Source organism: Panulirus ornatus, chromosome 1 (assembly GCF_036320965.1).
Source record: "Panulirus ornatus isolate Po-2019 chromosome 1, ASM3632096v1, whole genome shotgun sequence".
NCBI classification, from domain to species: Eukaryota; Metazoa; Arthropoda; class Malacostraca; order Decapoda; family Palinuridae; genus Panulirus; species Panulirus ornatus.
This window is the reverse complement of record NC_092224.1, coordinates 62,946,010-62,971,225: the sequence shown is the minus strand read 5'-3', so window position 1 is coordinate 62,971,225 and position 25,216 is coordinate 62,946,010.

The window sequence follows — 25,216 nt, the reverse complement described above, 5'->3', positions numbered from 1 at the left end:
TAACTGGTAGAAGGGAGCAAATGGTTGATGTGCTCAACTCAAACCTATCTCGACTGAGCGACGACAGCGCAACTCACGTGCACGAACAGACGGGCAGCCATATGTCAGCCATTGCTCTTATCTCCGTCTTCTCCAAATGTACTAAATAAATTCACAAAGGTTACTTATGACGATTCCTTGGGAAGCGACCACCTCCCTATCTATACTTCTTACTCGTGCGACCAATCTACCATGACTTTCCCAACTAAATTCAATTTCAAGAAAGAAGGCTGAGGGGTTTTTTTTTTTGTCAAGGATCGCCAGTCTAAATAAAACTGTACAATAATCATTTGCATTTTCCGCTCAGGCTACTATTCCTAAAATTCCTTCCACCAGCGCGAAGCTTAGAGTTCCTTGGTGAGCGCAGGAAGGCTCTGAGAGGACGCAATAAGAGGTACAGGATTTTCAACAAAGAGCCGTTAGACAGCAGTCTTATAGCTTATGACGAATGCAAGGGTTCAAGGAAGGAAGATCATAATCAAACTAGTTAAACAAAACCTTTGGAACAGCTGTGTTTGTAACAGAAGATTATAATCAAACTAGTTAAACAAAACCTTTGGAACAGCTGTGTTTGTAACAGAAGATTATAATCAAAGTAGTTAAACAAAACCTTTGGAACAGCTGTGTTTGTAACAGAAGATTATAATCAAACTAGTTAAACAAAACCTTTGGAACAGCTGTGTTTGTAACGGAAGATCATAATCAAACTAGTTAAACAAAACCTTTGGAACAGCTGTGTTTGTAACGGAAGATTACAATCAAACTAGTTTAACAAAACCTTTGGAACAGCTGTGTTTGTAACACCATTAAGGATACACCAGTCTTCCATAACTGGTCTACTACAGTCAACAAAACTCTCAAGAGATAAAGATCGCTCAGTCAGCATCATCCAACATCGACGTCTACAATAACAACATCCTCGAGACCCAGCAGACACAATTAACGCCATCGCCAAGAGTTCCTCCCACACCAGCACATAAATATGTCCTTCCTGCCTTTCGCCGTCCCTTACTTGTATATGATAAAGGAATGGCTGGCCTAAATGACCTTCCATAGGTCACTGGCCTTTTGATTCAGCAAACAACGACCTCATGGACTTGGTCAGTATTCGACAAAACCACAGACCTGAAGAACTATTTGCATAATAGTATACGTTCCACACCAACTCCCAATTCTCCACTTGTTTACATGAAGTGGTTTACCAGCTTTTGAAGTACACCTTTTCTTCTGAATCCTGCCTGGCTTCCGTGTCATCCATCATCTTTCCTTTCTCACCTTAATTTCTCACTCAGATTTATTACTTCAGCCAGGCAGTCTTCTCTCCGGCCTCCGTAAGTGTTTTTCACGGTCCTCGCACAAACAGATTCTTCTTATAGCCGACACCCACGACATCCTGGGGGGGGTAAGGATGAGGGAAGAGAAATGCCACTCCGTCGAGACTCCGCCTGTGTTTTGTATTTCATTGTATCATGTCTTCACTGTGCGTGTGAGGACGTGCTTATTTCTAGATGGTTCAGCATTTCTATATAATCTTAAAGAATATTCTCTTGAAGGACAACAAATGAAAGGTTAAAATAAAGCAACTAACACACTTTCCCCCCTCCCCACACACACACCTACACACACACACACACACACACACACACCAGAATAACAATAGAACAACGGAAAACATTTCCTCAGTGTGTAAGAAGTCAATTTTGATAATGGTAGCTCCTCCTTCGGCAGCTTATTAGCACAAGCGGTTTCTTTGTCCTGTTGGGTCTCTCCCAGCCCGCTCGTACCCTCTGACTCTTAACACATCACATAATTTCTTCCATAACTTTATACGTTTCATTGCGATGAGGTATTCTTTGCCTTCGTTTTCTTCAGCAATACTCTTTTCGTGAGACATTTTCCACCGGTCAAATCAATTCGACTCCAGTCATGCTCACCATTTTTGGTACCTTTCCAATTTTCATCGTTACCTAACCAATTTTGTTTCATATGAACGTGAATTACTTCTTTTTTTTCAACACTCTCAGTTGCCATGTTTGTGGACCAACGTAAATCCTTCACTGCACCCAAACTTTTCCATGCATCATGTTCCTAAGAGAATGTCGTCCACGTTTTGCTATTAATTTCTCGAAACTAAGAAGCGACATCAGTTTATGTTGTAAGAGATTCTTTTAGAACATTTTGGTTTAGCATTTCAAGCAGAACATGGCTCCCTCTCGTGCGTGAATGGCGAAGCTAGAATTTTCAATGATTATACAAAGTTACATTATTGTTTACATCATCACGAATGAAATGAAAAAAAAAGAGATACTTTTTTCACTTTAAAAGGATTTAGGGAATCACTACTTCAGATCCTGCAGACGTGGACTGCATGGAATGGCAGTCGTCATCAACGATGGGATCGGAAAACCCAATTTCGTTTCCTGAGAAAGCCCAGGTATGGCGTTTCCAAGCTGACTGTAATGAGAGTAATCCTGCTGCTGAGGAAATCGAAAAGAATCAGCTATTATGGCTACAATCCCCAGCGTCCAGCCGACTCCTCCACACCCACTGTTTCCTTCCTTCATTCGTGTCAGGCAAACAGAGGAAGCGAGACAACTCTAAATCTATGCATAAGGAGTAAGTAAAAGAGGAACTATTGAAAATGCTCATCTATAATAGTTTCCTACAGTCCCAAGCCATTCCAGCGTATATGATCTCAGTCTCTTCATGTTTAAGGGATCAGCGTACTGGCCAAGAATGTTCGGAGGGTAACTATACTAACCACATAGTAAGATAAGATACACAGCTGCGTTGTATGAAGTTACAGAGACTGTGGTTGTGATGGTACAATGAGCTACAGAGGATGGGTCCGCTAGTGATGGTTAGTGGTTTGTATCAATTCTTGCTGTTTACAATGACCAACGCGGCACGGACAAATATACCCCACTCAGGGCCATCTTGGGTGAAAGTAAAAAAAACTGATGAGAAAGAGAGTAGAAATTAATCAGGGCTCTCGCAAGTGTTTGTAAACCTGACTTTAAAGGAAGAAAGGTTAGATGAAGAAGGGAAGACCAAAAAAGGAAGAGACTTCCACAGCTCAGCTATTCGAGGAAAGAAGATGTCACAACAGCCAATCATTGAGTGGCTGGACTTTACGCAGAGGTTGTGGGAAGCAAAGAAAAAATATTACGGTACTTATACAACACATTAATCTTGTGGGAAACAGACTTTGTGATGCTGATTATGTAAGATTTCCAAGACACTGGAGATGATTATGCTCAACATATTATGACAAGGTTGAATTGTGCTTTATTGAAACTGAACACAGGGAAACAAACGATTCAGAGAGAAATTGCGTTTCAGCACTATCAAATTTCACAAGATTACAACTCCCCACTCCACTATGCAGCACAAGTCAGAATTGAGAGAGGAAATATGATCAGTACGAAAAAGAGAACGAGTATCAGAGAAAGGAAGAGAGAAGCGAGCTGAACCACGTCATGTGGAAATTATAAGCATAAGAGAGAATAAAGTTATAACTATAAGTGAGTGGAGTTATGAGCATAGGAGTAAATAAGGTTATAACTAGAAGGAGAGAAGCGAGCTGAACCATGTAATGTGGAATTATAAGCATAAGAGAGAATAAAGTTATAACTATAAGCGAGTGGAGTTATGAGCATAGGAGTAAATAAGGTTATAACTAGAAGGGAGAAGATTATTTACTGAGAGAAGAAAGAGAGTACGTGATAGGACTGAACTCTGACGAACACCACCTTCGTTAAGGTAGGACGGCGAAGAAGCTCCAGCGACAGCTAGTGCAATGGAACGGCCAGAGAGAAGCGGTGAAACCAAAAGAAGGGAGTTTAGAAATGCTTTGGAGATGTCGAAGGCTATTGAAAAAGTCCCACCCAAATCTATGATATAAGACCAGAGGCGAGTTATACAGAAGGGATCACCAGTACAGCCAGCAATGGGAAATCCATGCTGGTGATCTGAAATAAGAGGATTGTAAGTGCTTGAGAAAGTGAGGGTTTAGGAGAGTTTCAAAGACTCTGGGGATAGCAGAAGTGAGGGCAATGTAGCGCTAAAGACTTGAAGGGTTAGAGAGTTTCCTCACCTTTCTTGGAGATGGGCGGCACTAAGACGAGCGTCCAAACACAGGGATAGATGGGGTTTTTAGACACAGGCGAAATAGCTGAGCAACGATTGGTGGTGCCCTAAGAATACGAGGTGGCATGCCATCAGAGACATATGCTTCGTCCATCTGGATCTGGGGAATATTTGGAAGACCCCTGTGGAAAAGAGAGAGAGAGAGAGAGAGAGAGAGAGAGAGAGAGAGAGAGAGAGAGAGAGAGAGAGAGAGAGAGAGAGAGAGAGAGAGAGAGAGAGAGAGAGAGAGAGAGAGAGAGAGAGACTGGGTAGCAACTATTACTGGCCCTTGACAATGGAATATGAATTTGGTCTTGATCAGTTTAACTGTTGTTAATCAAGACAAACTGGAGCAATGTAATGAGGTATGCCATCCCAGGAAACAATATCCTCAGAAATAAAGTTTGATTAGCGTACTCATCCTACTAAAATAGGTATCGAAGATTTCAAGAAATATTAAGTGCTCAACTCCCGCTTGTTCTTAATGTAAGAGGTATATTTCTAAGCTGCGAGTCCACGATAGCTGTACTTGGTCTGGTTTCCTCCGTTAACATGTCTCAAAACTTTTCACTGGCCAGATGAGCCAATGAATAATGATTATGAAACTTAGCTGCTCCAGGTCCATAATCATTGGCACATGGAACTTCCTCACCTTCTCTAAGCATTTCTTACACATAGTCTTCAAAGGGAACACATGATCCACACATCGTGAACCATTCCTTATGCCACATTGCTCTTCCCTAGCCACCACCCTCTCAGTCATCACTCTCCCATACATGCACTAGATACACCGCACTAGTTATATTCATCAAATTTATATGTATGTAATTCGAGCTTATACTTTTGCCCCTTCCATATTCATAAGGGCAATTAACATGCATTTTGCCTCTCCTCATGCATCTTACCTTGGGCCACACATACGTTAAGAAGCCTAATAACCAACAAAAAACGTCATTCTCTGTCTTGAAAAGTTTTACAGCAATCCTATCCACTCCCGCCGCTTTGCCGCGCTTCATCAAAGGCCTTCACCACCACGTTTCACTGAACCATTCGCCATGACTCTCGCACTTCATACCACTTCATTCCAAACACACCTCATCCGCAACTCTATTATCTGACACGTTTAATATGCCTTCAAAACATGTACTCACTTCACATCTCTTTCATCTCTTCCTTGCCTGTCATCACATACCCATCTGCTCCTCTCATTGATGCTCTCATGTGCTCATTCGTTCTCATCACACTTTCCACCCCCACCTCTCAACTGCCCTCTTTTTCAGCTCATGTGCCTTCCTTTTGAGCTCCAGCTGCTTTCTCACGTACACCTCCTAATCATATGTACTTCTTCCGTACAGGTGTCGTCCATACACCATTCTTTTCCCTTTAGCAATTCAAATTTCCTCATTCGACCGTTCAATACCTTTTTTTTCGTACGTCTACGTTCCACCCTCTCCATATCACACACTGCACTTGTCCATTCATATCAGCACTACTTTTCTAAACACCCTCCACTCCTCGCCTACTTCCCTTGTTCCCCTGTAGTCTCATCAAATGGCATTTTGCTCTCACTCTGTGTTCATACATCTACCAAGGCCTCTGTTCCAAGTTCACTCACTTTCATCACTTGCCATCCGGGTCGTTTTTCCCCCATGCCCACTAATGTACAAACTTTTAGACTCGCCCATACAAAGAAATGATCAGATATCACACCTGTTACCTCTCCCAGCACGACCGCATCCAACAACCCTCTCAAAACAAGAGTCGAATTATGGCGAGGGTCTGACTCTCAAAGAAATCGACTGGGAACACATGGATGCCGATGGTTGGAGAGAACCGGAGAGATATGGATTGTTCATCGTGTGTTCAGGAAAACTTTGTGTCGTAACAATTCACCGAACACATATGAATCCGAGGGGTTGATACACCATTCATAATCTGGTTCATTTTCACGTGGAAAAAAATCCAAATTGGGTATATTATATAAGATATCCTATTTGAAAAGAGATCCCATGCCGTACCTGAACTTAAGTAAGAGGCTAATTAAGAAATCACAAGGGTATCAGAAAATATTTCTCTGATCTTTAGTACCAACTGGGGGATGGAACTCCATGGTGTGGAACAGTGGAATATATGATGACTGGCTAAGTAGACGGGTTGTAACAGCAAGTAATGGAAACGGGGATCATAGACGAGGAACATACTATACTATACTATACTATACTATATATACTATACTATAGCCCATAGATCACAACCATATAACATTGTTGGAAACCACTACTCCTTCAAACACAGTAATAATAATAATAATATTAATAATAATAATAATAAAAAAATAATAATAATAATAATATGGAGGTGGAAAGATGGAGTGAAAAAGATTTTGTGTGATCGGGGCCTGAACATGCAGGAGGGTGAAAGGAGGGCAAGGAATAGAGTGAATTGGAACGATGTGTTTATACCGGGAATCGACGTGCTGTCAATGGATTGAACCAGGGCATGTAAAGCGTCTGGGGTAAACCATGGAAAGCTGTGTAGGTATGTATATTTGCGTGTGTGGACGTATGTATATACATGTGTATGTGGGCGGGTTGGGCCATTCTTTCGTCTGTTACCTTGCGCTACCTCGCAAACGCGGGAGACAGCGACAAAGTATAATAATAATAATAATAATAATAATAAAAATAATAATAATAATATGGAGGTGGAAAGATGGAGTGAAAAAGATTTTGTGTGATCGGGGCCTGAACATGCAGGAGGGTGAAAGGAGGGCAAGGAATAGAGTGAATTGGAACGATGTGTTTATACCGGGAATCGACGTGCTGTCAATGGATTGAACCAGGGCATGTAAAGCGTCTGGGGTAAACCATGGAAAGCTGTGTAGGTATGTATATTTGCGTGTGTGGACGTATGTATATACATGTGTATGGGGCGGGGGGGGGGGGGGGTTGGGCCATTCTTTCGTCTGTTTCCTTGCGCTACCTCGCAAACGCGGGAGACAGCGACAAAGTATAATAATAATAAAAATAATAATAATAATGATAATAATAATAATAAAAAAATAATAATAATATAATAATATAATAATATAATAATAATAAAAATAATAATAATAATTAATAATAATAATAATAATAATAATAATATAATAATAATAATAATGATAATAATAATAATAATATGGAGGTGGAAAGATGGAGTGAAAAAGATTTTGTGTGATCGGGGCCTGAACATGCAGGAGGGTGAAAGGAGGGCAAGGAATAGAGTGAATTGGAACGATGTGTTTATACCGGGAATCGACGTGCTGTCAATGGATTGAACCAGGGCATGTAAAGCGTCTGGGGTAAACCATGGAAAGCTGTGTAGGTATGTATATTTGCGTGTGTGGACGTGTGTATGTACATGTGTATATACGTATATGTCTGTGTATGTATATATATGTATACGTTGAAATGTACAGGTATGTATATGTGCGTGTGTGGACGTATGTATATACATGTGTATGGGGGGGGGGGGGTTGGGCCATTCTTTCGTCTGTTTCCTTGCGCTACCTCGCAAACGCGGGAGACAGCGACAAAGTATAATAATAATAAAAAAATAATAATAATAATAAAAAAATAATAATAATAATGATAATAATAATAATATTAATAATAATAATAATGATAATAATAATAATAATATGGAGGTGGAAAGATGGAGTGAAAAAGATTTTGTGTGATCGGGGCCTGAACATGCAGGAGGGTGAAAGGAGGGCAAGGAATAGAGTGAATTGGAACGATGTGTTTATACCGGGAATCGACGTGCTGTCAATGGATTGAACCAGGGCATGTAAAGCGTCTGGGGTAAACCATGGAAAGCTGTGTAGGTATGTATATTTGCGTGTGTGGACGTATGTATATACATGTGTATGGGGGGGGGGGGGTTGGGCCATTCTTTCGTCTGTTTCCTTGCGCTACCTCGCAAACGCGGGAGACAGCGACAAAGTATAAAAAAAAAAAAAATAATAATAATAATTAATAATAATAATAATTAATAATAATAATAATTTCTTTCGTCTGTTTCCTTGCGCTACCTCGCAAACGCGGGAGACAGCGACAAAGTATAATAATAATAAAAAAATAATAATAATAATTTCTTTCGTCTGTTTCCTTGCGCTACCTCGCAAACGCGGGAGACAGCGACAAAGTATAATAATAATAAAAATAATAATAATAATAATGATAATAATAATAATAATGATAATAATAATAATATTAATAATAATAATAATATTAATAATAATAATAATGATAATAATAATAATAATGATAATAATAATATAATAATATAATAATAATAATAAAAATAATAATAATAATATTAATAATAATAATAATAATATTAATAATAATAATAAAAAAATAATAATAATAATTTCTTTCGTCTGTTTCCTTGCGCTACCTCGCAAACGCGGGAGACAGCGACAAAGTATAAAAAAAAAAAAAAATAATAATAATAATGATAATAATAATAATAATTAATAATAATAATAATTAATAATAATAATAATTATAATAATAATAATAATAATATTAATAATAATAATAATTTCTTTCGTCAGTGGGGGGGGGGGGGGGGGGGGGGGGGGGGGGGGGGGGGGGGGGGCATTTCTTTCGTCTGTTTCCTTGCGCTACCTCGCAAACGCGGGAGACAGCGACAAAGTATAAAAAAAAAAAAAAAAATAATAATAATAATAATAATTAACTTTCTAAAATGGGAAACAGAAGAAGGAGTCACGCGGGGAGTGAACATCCTCCCTCGAAGGCTCAGAGTGGGGTGCCTAAATGTGTGTGGATGTAACCAAGATGTGAAAAAAGGAGAGATAGGGAAGTACCAGGAGAGCCTGTGTACAGAATGGAAAAAGGTGAGAACAATGGAAGTAAGGGGAGTGGGGGAGGAATGGGATGTATTTTGGGAATCAGTGATGGATTGCGCAAAAGATGCTTGTGCAATGAGGAAGAGTGGGAGGTGGGCTGTTTAGAAAGGGTAGTGAGTGGTGGGATGAAGAAGTAAAGAGTATTAGTGAAAGAGAAGAGAGAGGCATTTGGACGATTTTTGCAGGGAAAAAATGCAATTGAGTGGGAGAAGTATAAAAGAAAGAGACAGAGGTCAAGAGAAAAGGTGAAGAGGGTGGGGGAAACATAACACAAAAAGGGCACATGGTAGAGTTGGGGGTGAGAAGAATATCAGTAAATTTTAGGGAGAATAAAAAGATGTTCTGGAAGGAGGTAAAATAGGGTGCGTAAGACAAGGGAGCAAATGGGAACTTCAGTGAAGGGCGTAAATGGGGAGGTGATAACAAGTAGTGGTGATGTGAGAAGGAGATGGAATGAGTATTTTGAAGGTTTGTTGAATGTGTCTGATGACAGAGTGGCAGATATAGGGTGTTTGGGTCGAGGTGGTGTGCAAAGTGAGAGGGTTAGGGAAAATGATTTGGTTAAACAGAGAAGAGGTAGTGAAAGCTTTGCGGAAGATGAAAGCCGGCAAGGCAGCAGGTTTGGATGGTATTGCAGTGGAATTTATTAAAAAGGGGGTGACTGTATTGTTGACTGGTTGGTAAGGTTATTTAATGTATGTATGACTCATGGTGAGGTGCCTGAGGATTGGCGAAATGCGTGCATAGTGCCATTGTACAAAGGCAAAGGGGATAAGAGTGAGTGCTCAAATTACAGAGGTATAAGTTTGTTGAGTATTCCTGGTAATTATATGGGAGGGTATTGATTGAGAGGGTGAAGGCATGTACAGAGCATCAGATTGGGAAGAGCAGTGCGGTTTCAAAGTGGTAGAGGATGTGGTGTTTATGGGGGGGGTTAAGGTTTGTAGATCCGTTGTTTGCTTTGAAGAATGTATGTGAGAAATACTTAGAAAAGCAAATGGATTTGTATGTAGCATTTATGGATCTGGAGAAGGCATAATGCACGATTTAGGATCGGATGCTAGTTAGGTCTAAGACTAATATGGTTGTGGGAGGACGTTGTTCGAAGCAGTGCAACGTTTAACCTCGTCTTACTTCCATATAACCTATACTTTTCCTCCTCTTTCCCTTCAATTAAACCTTATTCCTTACTCATATCTTATTTATATATCATAACCAATATAAACCAAATATTCATTCTTTTTAACTTCTACACATCCCTTTAAATTCCCTCTTTTCCCTAATCCTAATAATTTCTTCCCTCTCTAATTTTTTTTTTTCCCCCCCCCCTTTTTTTTTTTTTTTTTACCAATTTTGTGTGGGTGCTTGTTTTGTGGGGGGGGGGGTGGGGGGGGGTGTGTGGGGGGGGGGGGGTCCCCCCCCCCCCCACAGGAGGGGGGGGGGGGGGTGGGGGAAGTGAGTCAGTTGTTGTTCGCTGATGATACAGCGCTGGTGGCTGATTCATGTGAGAAACTGCAGAAGCTGGTGACTGAGTTTGGTAAAGTGTGTGGAAGAAGAAAGTTAAGAGTAAATGTGAATAAGAGCAAGGTTATTAGGTACAGTAGGGTTGAGGGTCAAGTCAATTGGGAGGTGAGTTTGAATGGAGAAAAAACTGGAGGAAGTGAAGTGTTTTAGATATCTGGGAGTGGATCTGGCAGCGGATGGAACCATGGAAGCGGAAGTGGATCATAGGGTGGGGGAGGGGGCGAAAATTTTGGGAGCCTTGAAAAATGTGTGGAAGTCGAGAACATTATCTCGGAAAGCAAAAATGGGTATGTTTGAAGGAATAGTGGTTCCAACAATGTTGTATGGTTGCGAGGCGTGGGCTATGGATAGAGTTGTGCGCAGGAGGATGGATGTGCTGGAAATGAGATGTTTGAGGACAATGTGTGGTGTGAGGTGGTTTGATCGAGTAAGTAACGTAAGGGTAAGAGAGATGTGTGGAAATAAAAAGAGCGTGGTTGAGAGAGCAGAAGAGGGTGTTTTGAAATGGTTTGGGCACATGGAGAGAATGAGTGAGGAAAGATTGACCAAGAGGATATATGTGTCGGAGGTGGAGGGAACGAGGAGAAGAGGGAGACCAAATTGGAGGTGGAAAGATGGAGTGAAAAAGATTTTGTGTGATCGGGGCCTGAACATGCAGGAGGGTGAAAGGAGGGCAAGGAATAGAGTGAATTGGAACGATGTGTTTATACCGGGAATCGACGTGCTGTCAATGGATTGAACCAGGGCATGTAAAGCGTCTGGGGTAAACCATGGAAAGCTGTGTAGGTATGTATATTTGCGTGTGTGGACGTATGTATATACATGTGTATGGGGGGGGGGGGGGGTTGGGCCATTCTTTCGTCTGTTTCCTTGCGCTACCTCGCAAACGCGGGAGACAGCGACAAAGTATAAAAAAAAAAAAAATAATAATAATAATAAATAATAATAAACAGAGAAGAGGTAGTGAAAGCTTTGCGGAAGATGAAAGCCGGCAAGGCAGCAGGTTTGGATGGTATTGCAGTGGAATTTATTAAAAAAGGGGGTGACTGTATTGTTGACTGGTTGGTAAGGTTATTTAATGTATGTATGACTCATGGTGAGGTGCCTGAGGATTGGCGAAATGCGTGCATAGTGCCATTGTACAAAGGCAAAGGGGATAAGAGTGAGTGCTCAAATTACAGAGGTATAAGTTTGTTGAGTATTCCTGGTAAATTATATGGGAGGGTATTGATTGAGAGGGTGAAGGCATGTACAGAGCATCAGATTGGGAAGAGCAGTGTGGTTTCAGAAGTGGTAGAGGATGTGTGGATCAGGTGTTTGCTTTGAAGAATGTATGTGAGAAATACTTAGAAAAGCAAATGGATTTGTATGTAGCATTTATGGATCTGGAGAAGGCATATGATAGAGTTGATAGAGATGCTCTGTGGAAGGTATTAAGAATATATGGTGTGGGAGGAAAGTTGTTAGAAGCAGTGAAAAGTTTTTATCGAGGATGTAAGGCATGTGTACGTGTAGGAAGAGAGGAAAGTGATTGGTTCTCAGTGAATGTAGGTTTGCGGCAGGGGTGTGTGATGTCTCCATGGTTGTTTAATTTGTTTATGGATGGGGTTGTTAGGGAGGTAAATGCAAGAGTTTTGGAAAGAGGGGCAAGTATGAAGTCTGTTGGGGATGAGAGAGCTTGGGAAGTGAGTCAGTTGTTGTTCGCTGATGATACAGCGCTGGTGGCTGATTCATGTGAGAAACTGCAGAAGCTGGTGACTGAGTTTGGTAAAGTGTGTGGAAGAAGAAAGTTAAGAGTAAATGTGAATAAGAGCAAGGTTATTAGGTACAGTAGGGTTGAGGGTCAAGTCAATTGGGAGGTGAGTTTGAATGGAGAAAAAACTGGAGGAAGTGAAGTGTTTTAGATATCTGGGAGTGGATCTGGCAGCGGATGGAACCATGGAAGCGGAAGTGGATCATAGGGTGGGGGAGGGGGCGAAAATTCTGGGGGCCTTGAAGAATGTGTGGAAGTCGAGAACATTATCTCGGAAAGCAAAAATGGCTATGTTTGAAGGAATAGTGGTTCCAACAATGTTGTATGGTTGCGAGGCGTGGGCTATGGATAGAGTTGTGCGCAGGAGGATGGATGTGCTGGAAATGAGATGTTTGAGGACAATGTGTGGTGTGAGGTGGTTTGATCGAGTGAGTAACGTAAGGGTAAGAGAGATGTGTGGAAATAAAAAGAGCGTGGTTGAGAGAGCAGAAGAGGGTGTTTTGAAATGGTTTGGGCACATGGAGAGAATGAGTGAGGAAAGATTGACCAAGAGGATATATGTGTCGGAGGTGGAGGGAACGAGGAGAAGAGGGAGACCAAATTGGAGGTGGAAAGATGGAGTGAAAAAGATTTTGTGTGATCGGGGCCTGAACATGCAGGAGGGTGAAAGGAGGGCAAGGAATAGAGTGAATTGGAGTGATGTGGTATACCGGGGTTGACGTGCTGTCAGTGGAATGAATCAATTCATGTGAAGCGTCTGGGGTAAACCATGGAAAGCTGTGTAGGTATGTATATTTGCGTGTGTGGACGTATGTATATACATGTGTATGGGGGGGGGGGGGTTGGGCCATTCTTTCGTCTGTTTCCTTGCGCTACCTCGCAAACGCGGGAGACAGCGACAAAGTATAATAATAATAAAATAATAATAATAAAATAATAATAATAATAATAATAATAATAATAATTGTAATGAAAATAATGAAAATAATAATGATGATAATAAAAATGATAATATATCAATTTTATTTTGTCGCTGTCTCCCGCGTTAGCGAGGTAGCGCAAGGAAAAAGACGAAAGAACGGCCCAACCCACCCACATACACATGTATAATACACATACACGTCCACACACGCACATATACATACCTATACATTTTAAAGTATACATATATATATACATGCAAAAACATATACCTATATACACATGTACATAATTCATGCTTGCTGCCTTTATTCATTCCCGTCGCCGCCACGCCACACATAAAATAGGATCCCCCCACCTCCCGCGAGGTAGCGCTAGGAAAGGACAAAAGGCCATATTCGTTCACACTCATTCTCTAGCTGTCATGTGTAATGCACCGAAACCACGGCTCCCTTTCCACATCCACGCCTCACAAAACTTTTCATGGTTTACCCTAGACGCTTCACTTGCCCTGGTTCAATCCATTGACAGCAGGTCGACCCGGTATACCACACTATTCCAATTCACTCTATTCCTTGCGCGCCTTTCACCCTCCTGCGATATTCAGGCCATGATCGCTCAAGATATTTTTTACTCCATCCCTCCACCTCCAATTGTCTCCCACTTCTCGTTCCCTCCACCTCTGACACATATATCCTCTTTGTCAATTTTTTCCTCACTTATTCTCTCCATGTGACCAAACCATTTAAATACACCCTCTTCTGCTCTCTCAACCACACTCTTTTTTATTACCAAACATCTCTCTCACCCTTTCATTACTTACTCGATCAAACCACCTCACACCACATACTGTCCTTAAACATCTCATTTCCAACACATCCACCTTCCTCCGCACAACCCTATCTTTAGCCATAGATCACAACCATATAACATTGTTGGAAACCACTACTCCTTCAAACACAGTAATAGTAATAATAATAATAATAATAAAATAATAATAATATTAATAATAATATAATAATAATAATGATAATAATAATAATAATGATAATAATAATAAAATAATAATAATAATAATACTAATAATAATAATAATAATAATAATGATAATAATAATAATAATAATAATAATAATAATAATAATAATAATAATATGGAGGTGGAAAGATGGAGTGAAAAAGATTTTGTGTGATCGGGGCCTGAACATGCAAGAGCGTGAAAGGCGTGCAAGGAATAGAGTGAATTGGAACGATGTGTTTATACCGGGAATCGACGTGCTGTCAATGGCTTGAACCAGGGCATGTGAAGCATCTGGGGTAAACCATGGAAAGTTTTGTGGGGCTTGGATGTGGAAAGGGAGCTGTGGTTTCGGTGCATTATACATGACAGCTAGAGACTGAGTGTGAACGAATGTGGCCTTTGTTGTCTTTTCCTAGCGCTACCTCGCCCGCATGCGGTGGAGGAGGTTGTCATTTCATGTGTGGCGGGTTGGAGACGGGAATGAATAAAGGACAGCAAGTATGAATTATGTGCATGTGTATATACGTATATGTCTATGTATGTATATATATGTATACGTTGAAATGTACAGGTATGTATATGTGCGTGTGTGGACGTGTATGTATATACATGTGTATGCGGGTGGGTTGGGTCTTTCTTTCGTCTGTTTCCTTGCGCTACCACGCTAACGCGGGACACAGCGACAAAGTATAATAAATATAAAAAAAATAAGTAAATAATAATAATATAATAATAATGAAAATAATAATAATAATAATAATAATAATAATAATATAATAATAATATAATACTTTGCTCCACCTATATTCGTGAAAAATGTTATAGAAAAGCTTAAATGTGAGTAAGACATCCAGCTCCAACTTGAAGCAGTAATACTTTATTAATCTTCCTCAGCTGTGAAGAGCTTAGGATTCCCAACAAAACTTCGTGTGCGTATTTCAGACTGACTTTGCTCCAGCAAGGGGCCTGACAGCTTTCCACTTTTTTTTCTCCTCTTTCATTTTTGTTTTTTTTTTCTTTTTTTTTTTTTTTTTTTGAGGAATTTCTCGCTAATGGCGAAGGAAAGCGTGGTTACGTGGCTGTATGGTCGTCTAAGCGGGAGGTTTAGTAACGTCTGAGTCCATGGTTTAGTGCATGGTTGTGTAAGAGCCTGAGTACATGACTTGGTGCGTGTCTCAGTCATGTGGTTGAGTTAAAGCCTGGGTACATGGCATAGTTTATGTCTGAGTACATAGTTGAGTATAATCCTGAGTACATGGCTCAGTGCATGTCTGAGTATGTGGTTGAGTAAACGTCTGAGTACATGGTTTAGTGTATGTCTGACTTTATGGTTGAGTAAAACCCAAAATGAGGGGCGGAAAAATAATAAAAGGGGAAAGAGACAGACGGAGAGGAAAAGAGAGAAAGGGGAGAGAGGGGAGAGAGAGAGAGAGAGAGAGAGAGAGAGAGGACGGAAGGAGAAACGAGAGAGAGAGAAAAAGGAGAGAGGGAGAGGAGAGAGAAAAGGAAAGAGAAGGGGAGAGAGAGGAAGAGAGAGAGGAGAGAGAGAAGGAGAGAGGGGCGGAGAGAGAGGGGTGAGAGGAAGAGAGGGGGAGGGGGGAGGGAAGGAGGGGAAAAGAGGGAGAGGGAGAGGGAAAAGGAGGAGAGGGAAAGGGAAGAGGGAGGAGGAGAGAGTGAGAGGAGGGAAGGGGAAGGAGGTGGAGAGGAAGAAGAGGGAAGGAGGGAGAGAGAGAGAGGAGAGAGGAGAGGAGAGGGAGGAGAGGAGAAGAGGAGGGGAGGAGAGAGAGAGCTGGGAAACAACCTTTTAAAGGGGCCCCTTTTTGAAAATTGGAAAAGGAATTTGGTCTTGATCATTTTAAATTTTGTTGTTAAATCAAGACAAACTGGGAAATGTAATAGGTATGCCATCCCAGGAAACAATATCCTCAGAAATAAAGTTTGATTAGCTTTACTCATCCTATAAAATAGGTATCGAAGATTTCAAGAAATATTAAGTGCTAAACCCCCGCTTGTTCTTAATGTAAGAGGTTTATTCTAAGCTGCGGTCCCGATAGTTGTACTTGGTCTGGTTTCCTCCGTTAACATGTCTCAAAACTTTTCACGGGGCCAGATGAGCCAATGATAATGATTATGAAACTTACTGCTCCAGGTCCATAATCATTGCACATGAATTTTCCTCCCCTTCTCTAAGATTTCTTAACATAGTCTTCAAAGCGAACACATAATCCACACATCGTGAACCATTCCTTATGCCACATTGCTCTTCCCTAGCCACCACCCTCTCAGTCATCACTCTCCCATACATGCACTAGATACACCGCCTAGTTTATTCATCAAATTTATATGTATGTAATTCGAGCTTAGACTTTTGCCCCTTCCTTATTCATAAGGGCAATTAACATGCATTTTGCCTCTCCTCATGCATCTTACCTTGAGCCACACATACGTTAAGAAGCCTAATAACCAACAAAAAACGTTGTCTTTCTCTGTCTTGAAAAGGTTTTACGCAATCCTATCCACTCCCGCCGCTTTGCCCCCTTCATCAAAGGCTTTCACCACCACGTTTCACTGAACCATTCGCCATGACTCTCGCACTTCATACAACTTCATCCCAAACACACCTCATCCGCAAACTCTATTACTGACACGTTTAATATCCCTTTCAAAATGTACTCCTTCACATCTTTTTCATCTTTTCCTTCCTGTCACACATACCCATTGCTCCTCTCATTGATGCTTCATGTGCTCATTCGTTCTCATCACACTTTCCACCCCCACCTCTCAATGCCCTTTTTTCAGCTCATGTGCCTTCCTTTTGAGCTCCAGCTGCTTTCTCACGTACACCTCCTAATCATACGTATTTCTTCCCCTACAGGTACCGTCCATACACCATTCTTTCCCCTTTAGCAATTCAACTTTCCTCATTCCCCCGTTCAATACCTTTTTTTTCGTACGTCTACGTTCCACCCTTCCATATCACACACTGCACTTGTCCATTCATATCAGCACTACTTTTCTAAACATCCTCAGTCCTCGCCTACTTCCCTTGTTCCCCTGTAGTCTCACCAAATGGCATTTTGCTCTCACTCTGTGTTCGTACCTCTACCAAGGCCTCTGTTCCAAGTTCACTCACTTTCACCACTTCCACCGGGTCTTTTTTTCCCCCATGCCCACTAATGTACAAATTTTTAGACTCGCCCATAAAAAGGGAATGATCAGATATACACCTGTTACCTCTCCCAGCACGACCGCATCCAACAACCCTTTTCAAAACAAGAGTCGAATTTATGGCGAGGGTCTGACCTCAAAAAAATTTCGACTGGGAACACATGGATGCCGATGGTTGGAGAGAACGGAGAGATATGGATTGTTCATCCGTGTGTTCAGGAAAACTTTGTGTCGTAACAATTCACCGGAACACATATGAATCCGAGGGGCTGATACACCATTCATAAATTGGTTCATTTTCACGTGGAAAAAAATCCAAATTGGGTATATTATATAAGTTTCCTTTTGAAAAGAGATCCCATGCCGTACCTGAACTTAAGTAAGAGGCTAATTAAGAAATCACAAGGGTATCAGAAAATATTTCTCTGATCTTTAGTACCAACTGGGGGATGGAACTCCATGGTGTGGAACAGTGGAATATATGATGACTGGATAAGTAGACGGGTTGTAACAGCAAGTAATGGAAACGGGGATCATAGACGAGGAACATACTATACTATACTATACTATACTATACTATACTATACTATACTATACTATACTATGGAAATAGATGTATAAGGGGAAACAGCCAGCAAGCATTTGAAGGGAATGGGAGGACAAGAAACGCATTTTTTACGTTTGGAAAACGAGAAATTTATACTAGAAATGTGGACAAGGGTAAGGATAACCTGGAACTGTTCCACAAATTCACCGAGATCAATACTTGAAAAAGAAATGGCCAGACGACGAAAGAAAACATCTGGAAGGATTACTGGGGAAAAGGAAGAGTAATTATATGTGAGGAGATAAAGGCTGATCAGCACTACGAGAGTCAGTCAACACATTATGTCCAACACTGACAAACGAGACGATTCACCGTAGACAACACATTACCTCCAACACTGACGAACGAGACAATTCACAGTAGACAACACATTACCTCCAACACTGATGAACGTGATGGTGAAGCAACCCCAGAATGCACCGAGACTGGGTGACATGATACACAGAAGCTGTTGGTAAACACTCTTCATCCACAGATGCGCACTGATATAATGAGTCTTCGACTCTATTCTGAAGATATTCAGAGCCATCAGACAGACCATTTGATAAAATTATGTGAAATTCGATAATCCAGGAATTAGGAACATAATTCACAGTTTCGTAAAGAGTAGCTAAAAGAATTCCCAGATCAGATCTTCTTTATAGAAAAATAAAGTTTAAAAGGACGTCATAGAAACATTCAAAATGTTCTCCCTTTTGAAATACATGCCCCTTAGTGTTGAGAGGAATATCAACAAAACCAATATACTTCTGAAATATGGACATTCTAGTTCACCCTACTCAAAATATTCATAATGAAAACAATTATTATAATAACTAATGATAATAATAATAATAATAATAATAATAATGATAATAATAATAATAAATAATAATAAACAGAGAAGAGGTAGTGAAAGCTTTGCGGAAGATGAAAGCCGGCAAGGCAGCAGGTTTGGATGGTATTGCAGTGGAATTTATTAAAAAAGGGGGTGACTGTATTGTTGACTGGTTGGTAAGGTTATTTAATGTATGTATGACTCATGGTGAGGTGCCTGAGGATTGGCGAAATGCGTGCATAGTGCCATTGTACAAAGGCAAAGGGGATAAGAGTGAGTGCTCAAATTACAGAGGTATAAGTTTGTTGAGTATTCCTGGTAAATTATATGGGAGGGTATTGATTGAGAGGGTGAAGGCATGTACAGAGCATCAGATTGGGGAAGAGCAGTGTGGTTTCAGAAGTGGTAGAGGATGTGTGGATCAGGTGTTTGCTTTGAAGAATGTATGTGAGAAATACTTAGAAAAGCAAATGGATTTGTATGTAGCATTTATGGATCTGGAGAAGGCATATGATAGAGTTGATAGAGATGCTCTGTGGAAGGTATTAAGAATATATGGTGTGGGAGGAAAGTTGTTAGAAGCAGTGAAAAGTTTTTATCGAGGATGTAAGGCATGTGTACGTGTAGGAAGAGAGGAAAGTGATTGGTTCTCAGTGAATGTAGGTTTGCGGCAGGGGTGTGTGATGTCTCCATGGTTGTTTAATTTGTTTATGGATGGGGTTGTTAGGGAGGTAAATGCAAGAGTTTTGGAAAGAGGGGCAAGTATGAAGTCTGTTGGGGATGAGAGAGCTTGGGAAGTGAGTCAGTTGTTGTTCGCTGATGATACAGCGCTGGTGGCTGATTCATGTGAGAAACTGCAGAAGCTGGTGACTGAGTTTGGTAAAGTGTGTGAAGAAGAAAGTTAAGAGTAAATGTGAATAAGAGCAAGGTTATTAGGTACAGTAGGGTTGAGGGTCAAGTCAATTGGGAGGTGAGTTTGAATGGAGAAAAACTGGAGGAAGTGAAGTGTTTTAGATATCTGGGAGTGGATCTGGCAGCGGATGGAACCATGGAAGCGGAAGTGGATCATAGGGTGGGGGAGGGGGCGAAAATTCTGGGGGCCTTGAAGAATGTGTGGAAGTCGAGAACATTATCTCGGAAAGCAAAAATGGCTATGTTTGAAGGAATAGTGGTTCCAACAATGTTGTATGGTTGCGAGGCGTGGGCTATGGATAGAGTTGTGCGCAGGAGGATGGATGTGCTGGAAATGAGATGTTTGAGGACAATGTGTGGTGTGAGGTGGTTTGATCGAGTGAGTAACGTAAGGGTAAGAGAGATGTGTGGAAATAAAAAGAGCGTGGTTGAGAGAGCAGAAGAGGGTGTTTTGAAGTGGTTTGGGCACATGGAGAGAATGAGTGAGGAAAGATTGACCAAGAGGATATATGTGTCGGAGGTGGAGGGAACGAGGAGAAGAGGGAGACCAAATTGGAGGTGGAAAGATGGAGTGAAAAAGATTTTGTGTGATCGGGGCCTGAACATGCAGGAGGGTGAAAGGAGGGCAAGGAATAGAGTGAATTGGAGTGATGTGGTATACCGGGGTTGACGTGCTGTCAGTGGATTGAATCAATGCATGTGAAGCGTCTGGGGTAAACCATGGAAAGCTGTGTAGGTATGTATATTTGCGTGTGTGGACGTATGTATATACATGTGTATGGGGGGGGGGGGTTGGGCCATTTCTTTCGTCTGTTTCCTTGCGCTACCTCGCAAACGCGGGAGACAGCGACAAAGTATAATAATAATAAAAAAATAATAATAATAATAATAATAATAATAATAATAATAATAATAATAATTGTAATGAAAATAATGAAATAATAATGATGATAATAAAAATGATAATATATCAATTTTATTTTGTCGCTGTCTCCCGCGTTAGCGAGGTAGCGCAAGGAAAAAGACGAAAGAACGGCCCAACCCACCCACATACACATGTATATACACATACACGTCCACACACGCACATATACATACCTATACATTTTAAAGTATACATATATATATACATGCAAAAACATATACCTATATACACATGTACATAATTCATGCTTGCTGCCTTTATTCATTCCCGTCGCCGCCACGCCACACATAAAATAGGATCCCCCCACCTCCCGCGAGGTAGCGCTAGGAAAGGACAAAAGGCCATATTCGTTCACACTCAGTCTCTAGCTGTCATGTGTAATGCACCGAAACCACGGCTCCCTTTCCACATCCACGCCTCACAAAACTTTTCATGGTTTACCCTAGACGCTTCACTTGCCCTGGTTCAATCCATTGACAGCAGGTCGACCCGGTATACCACACTATTCCAATTCACTCTATTCCTTGCGCGCCTTTCACCCTCCTGCATATTCAGGCCATGATCGCTCAAGATATTTTTTACTCCATCCCTCCACCTCCAATTGTCTCCCACTTCTCGTTCCCTCCACCTCTGACACATATATCCTCTTTGTCAATTTTTCCTCACTTATTCTCTCCATGTGACCAAACCATTTAAATACACCCTCTTCTGCTCTCTCAACCACACTCTTTTTTATTACCAAACATCTCTCTCACCCTTTCATTACTTACTCGATCAAACCACCTCACACCACATACTGTCCTTAAACATCTCATTTCCAACACATCCACCTTCCTCCGCACAACCCTATCTATAGCCCATAGATCACAACCATATAACATTGTTGGAACCACTACTCCTTCAAACACAGTAATAGTAATAATAATAATAATAATAATAATAATAATAATAATAATAATAATAATAATAATAATGGTAATAATAATAATAATGATAATGATAATAATAATAATAATAATAATAATAATAATAATAATAATAATAATAATGATAATAATAATAATAATAATAATAATAATAATAATAATAATAATAATATGGAGGTGGAAAGATGGAGTGAAAATGATTTTGAGCGATCGGGGCCTGAACATGCAAGAGCGTGAAAGGCGTGCAAGGAATAGAGTGAATTGGAACGATGTGTTATACCGGGAATCGACGTGCTGTCAATGGATTGAACCAGGGCATGTAAAGCGTCTGGGGTAAACCATGGAAAGTTTTGTGGGGCATGGATGTGGAAAGGGAGCTGTGGTTTCGGTGCATTATACATGACAGCTAGAGACTGAGTGTGAACGAATGTGGCCTTTGTTGTCTTTTCCGAGCGCTACCTCGCCCGCATGCGGTGGAGGAGGTTGTCATTTCATGTGTGGCGGGTTGGAGACGGGAATGAATAAAGGGCAGCAAGTATGAATTATGTACATGTGTATATACGTATATGTCTGTGTATGTATATATATGTATACGTTGAAATGTACAGGTATGTATATGTGCGTGTGTGGACGTGTATGTATATACATGTGTATGTGGGCGGGTTGGGCCATTCTTTCGTCTGTTACCTTGCGCTACCTCGCTAACGCGGGAGACAGCGACAAAGTATAATAAATATAAAAAAATAAGTAAACAATAATAATAATAATAATAATGATAATAATAATAATAATAATAATAATAATAATAATAATAATAATAATATAATACTTTGCTCCACCTATATTCGTGAAAAATGTTATAGAAAAGCTTAAATGTGAGTAAGACATCCAGCTCCAACTTGAAGCAGTAATACTTTATTAATCTTCCTCAGCTGTGAAGAGCTTAGGATTCCCAACAAAACTCTCCGTGTGAGAATTCAGACTGACTTTGCTCAGAAGGGCCTGACAGCTCGAGGAATTTCTCGCTAATGGCGAAGGAAAAGCGTGGTTACGTGGCTGTATGGTCGTCTAAGCGGGAGGTTTAGTAAACGTCTGAGTCCATGGTTTAGTGCATGGTTGTGTAAGAGCCTGAGTACATGACTTGGTGCGTGTCTCAGTCATGTGGTTGAGTTAAAGCCTGGGTACATGGCATAGTTTATGTCTGAGTACATAGTTGAGTATAATCCTGAGTACATGGCTCAGTGCATGTCTGAGTATGTGGTTGAGTAAACGTCTGAGTACATGGTTTAGTGTATGTCTGACTTATATGGTTGAGTAAAACCCTGAGAACATGGTTTAGTGCACGTCTGAGTATATATATACATGGTTGAGTGAAAGCCTGAGTAAATAGCTAAGTGATTAGTGTACAAGGACGTGTGGACGGTCGATGAGAAAGCTGAGGGGCAGCTTGAATGAATAGGTGAGTAAAAATCTAATCACCGGGCTCTGTGAAAGTCTGAATGAAAGTTTCCGGTTGAGTACGGTGAGAAGATCTTCAGTAACAAGCTGTGTGGACCATTACCTGGAAGATTGTACCGTCAGACTAACCCTTATTAGAAGATGCGCAAAGGATGAAACGAACATGAGTTTCCTGGAAAAATCAGACGAGGTTGACGCTGGGCAATTCCTCACACCTGGGAGGTACGGTGGAGGCACAGCACGACGCATGGAATTAGGTAATACAAACTTCAGGAACGGAACGGTGAGCAAATGAGTCCAGCAATATGCATAAGTGGGGAAACTTTATGACACCTGCATCATAGAACTGGAAACGCAAAAGAGATTTTTCCCTCCTATGGATGTAGAACTGTCTTCCTGTACATAGAAATACACACACACACACACACACACACACACACACACACACACACACACACACACACACACACACACACTCAATCATCCACCCTTTATTCCCTTCGACGAGGATAATCTGTAACTCACTGAGAAAGTCTCTCTCTTATTCATGCTTGGTAAACCAGCGTCTTACTCACTCTTCCATGCGGGACAGTGACAAATGCTTTCAGACGATCCAGCAACAAATAACCCATCCAGTCTTCTTCCCTTTGGTCTAAAACCATTTTTATTCTCCCAAAGAAATCAAAGAGATTCGTTTTATACCTATTAACCCTGAAACCACGGCGCGTCTCACTGCAGGAAGTCATCCATTCGTCAATTTGTTTTCTGATTATCTTTTCCAGTAGCTTTACAGACCACACTCGTCAGGAGGACGATCTACGCCTCTTCCCTAATTCCTTTTTTTTTTGATAGGTATGAAATCTGCCCTTGAGAAAGCCGTTTACGTCCTGCGTTGACCCAAGACTAGAATGTGCTTCTCAAGATTAGTCACGACACCTAGAAAACACAAACAGATAAATAGAAAAGGTCCAGAGGAGGGCAACAAAGATGGAACCAGAATAGAGACGGCTGGAAATACATGAAAAGGCTAAAAGCCAGACATCTACCCACTATTGAAGAGAGGAGAATGAGAGGTGACTTGATCACAATTCTTCAGGTTTTAAATCAAACTGATGTGGCAGACGATGAAGAGTTCTTCGAAGGACATCGGGATAAAACAACGAATTACTTTACATGAAAGTAAGCAAGAAACATGTCACAGAAGAAGCAAAAAAACCATAAGTATACGAATGGGTGGATCAATGTGATGGAACGAATGAGGAAATGGTAAGTGAGGACAGCAGACGAAAGTTGAAAAAGATAGACAGAAGAGAATGTCCCAGATATGGAGCCCCAAGAGTGCCAAACTCTGTCTCTGTATAGCACAAGCACACACACACACACCATACAGTACAACGGTCGACAAAATTAGTTCCCTTCCCTATCAGCAACTGAGCCACAGGATCCTGAGAAACCTAAGTATATCACCGAGCCAACATATTCAACAAGCTTACACTTCACATTTCTACACCCTAGCACTGTGTTGTCTCTGCTTCACCTACCCTGCCCAGCTCTCACTTGCCACCAAACTTAACAGCACAGAAAAACGTATTGATCTAGAGTTCGGAGAGACCTACCTCAGGTGCCTCTCGTCTCCTCTCCCTACTTACCTTCACCGTTTTCAGCGCCTACTCTTTCCCCTCCCTTCCTCCCTCCCTCCCTGTTATCGACGCCCACTCCCACCTCGGTAATTTTCTCATGTTTCTCCTTTCATGTAATCATTCTTCCCTTGTGTACATCCTCTCTCCCTGCCCCCCCCCCCCCCTCACAAACTCCTCCCTTCCCTCCTCTATTTTCACCCATTCTCTCTCTCTCTCTCTCTCTCTCTCTCTCTCTCTCTCTCTCTCTCTCTCTCTCTCTCTCTCTATTTCTTATCGTGGCCCGTTTCCCAGACCCTTCGTCGATCTTCCCTCCTCCATTTTTCAGTCTAAATATGTAAACAACGACTGGCAGATAGGCCTGAGACGTACGAGGTACGACCTACACGAGACGGGAAAACGTCCTGAGGAGGAGACGAATGAAAGGGTCTTGTATGGAAGACGTCGTCCTGGAGGGAAAAGA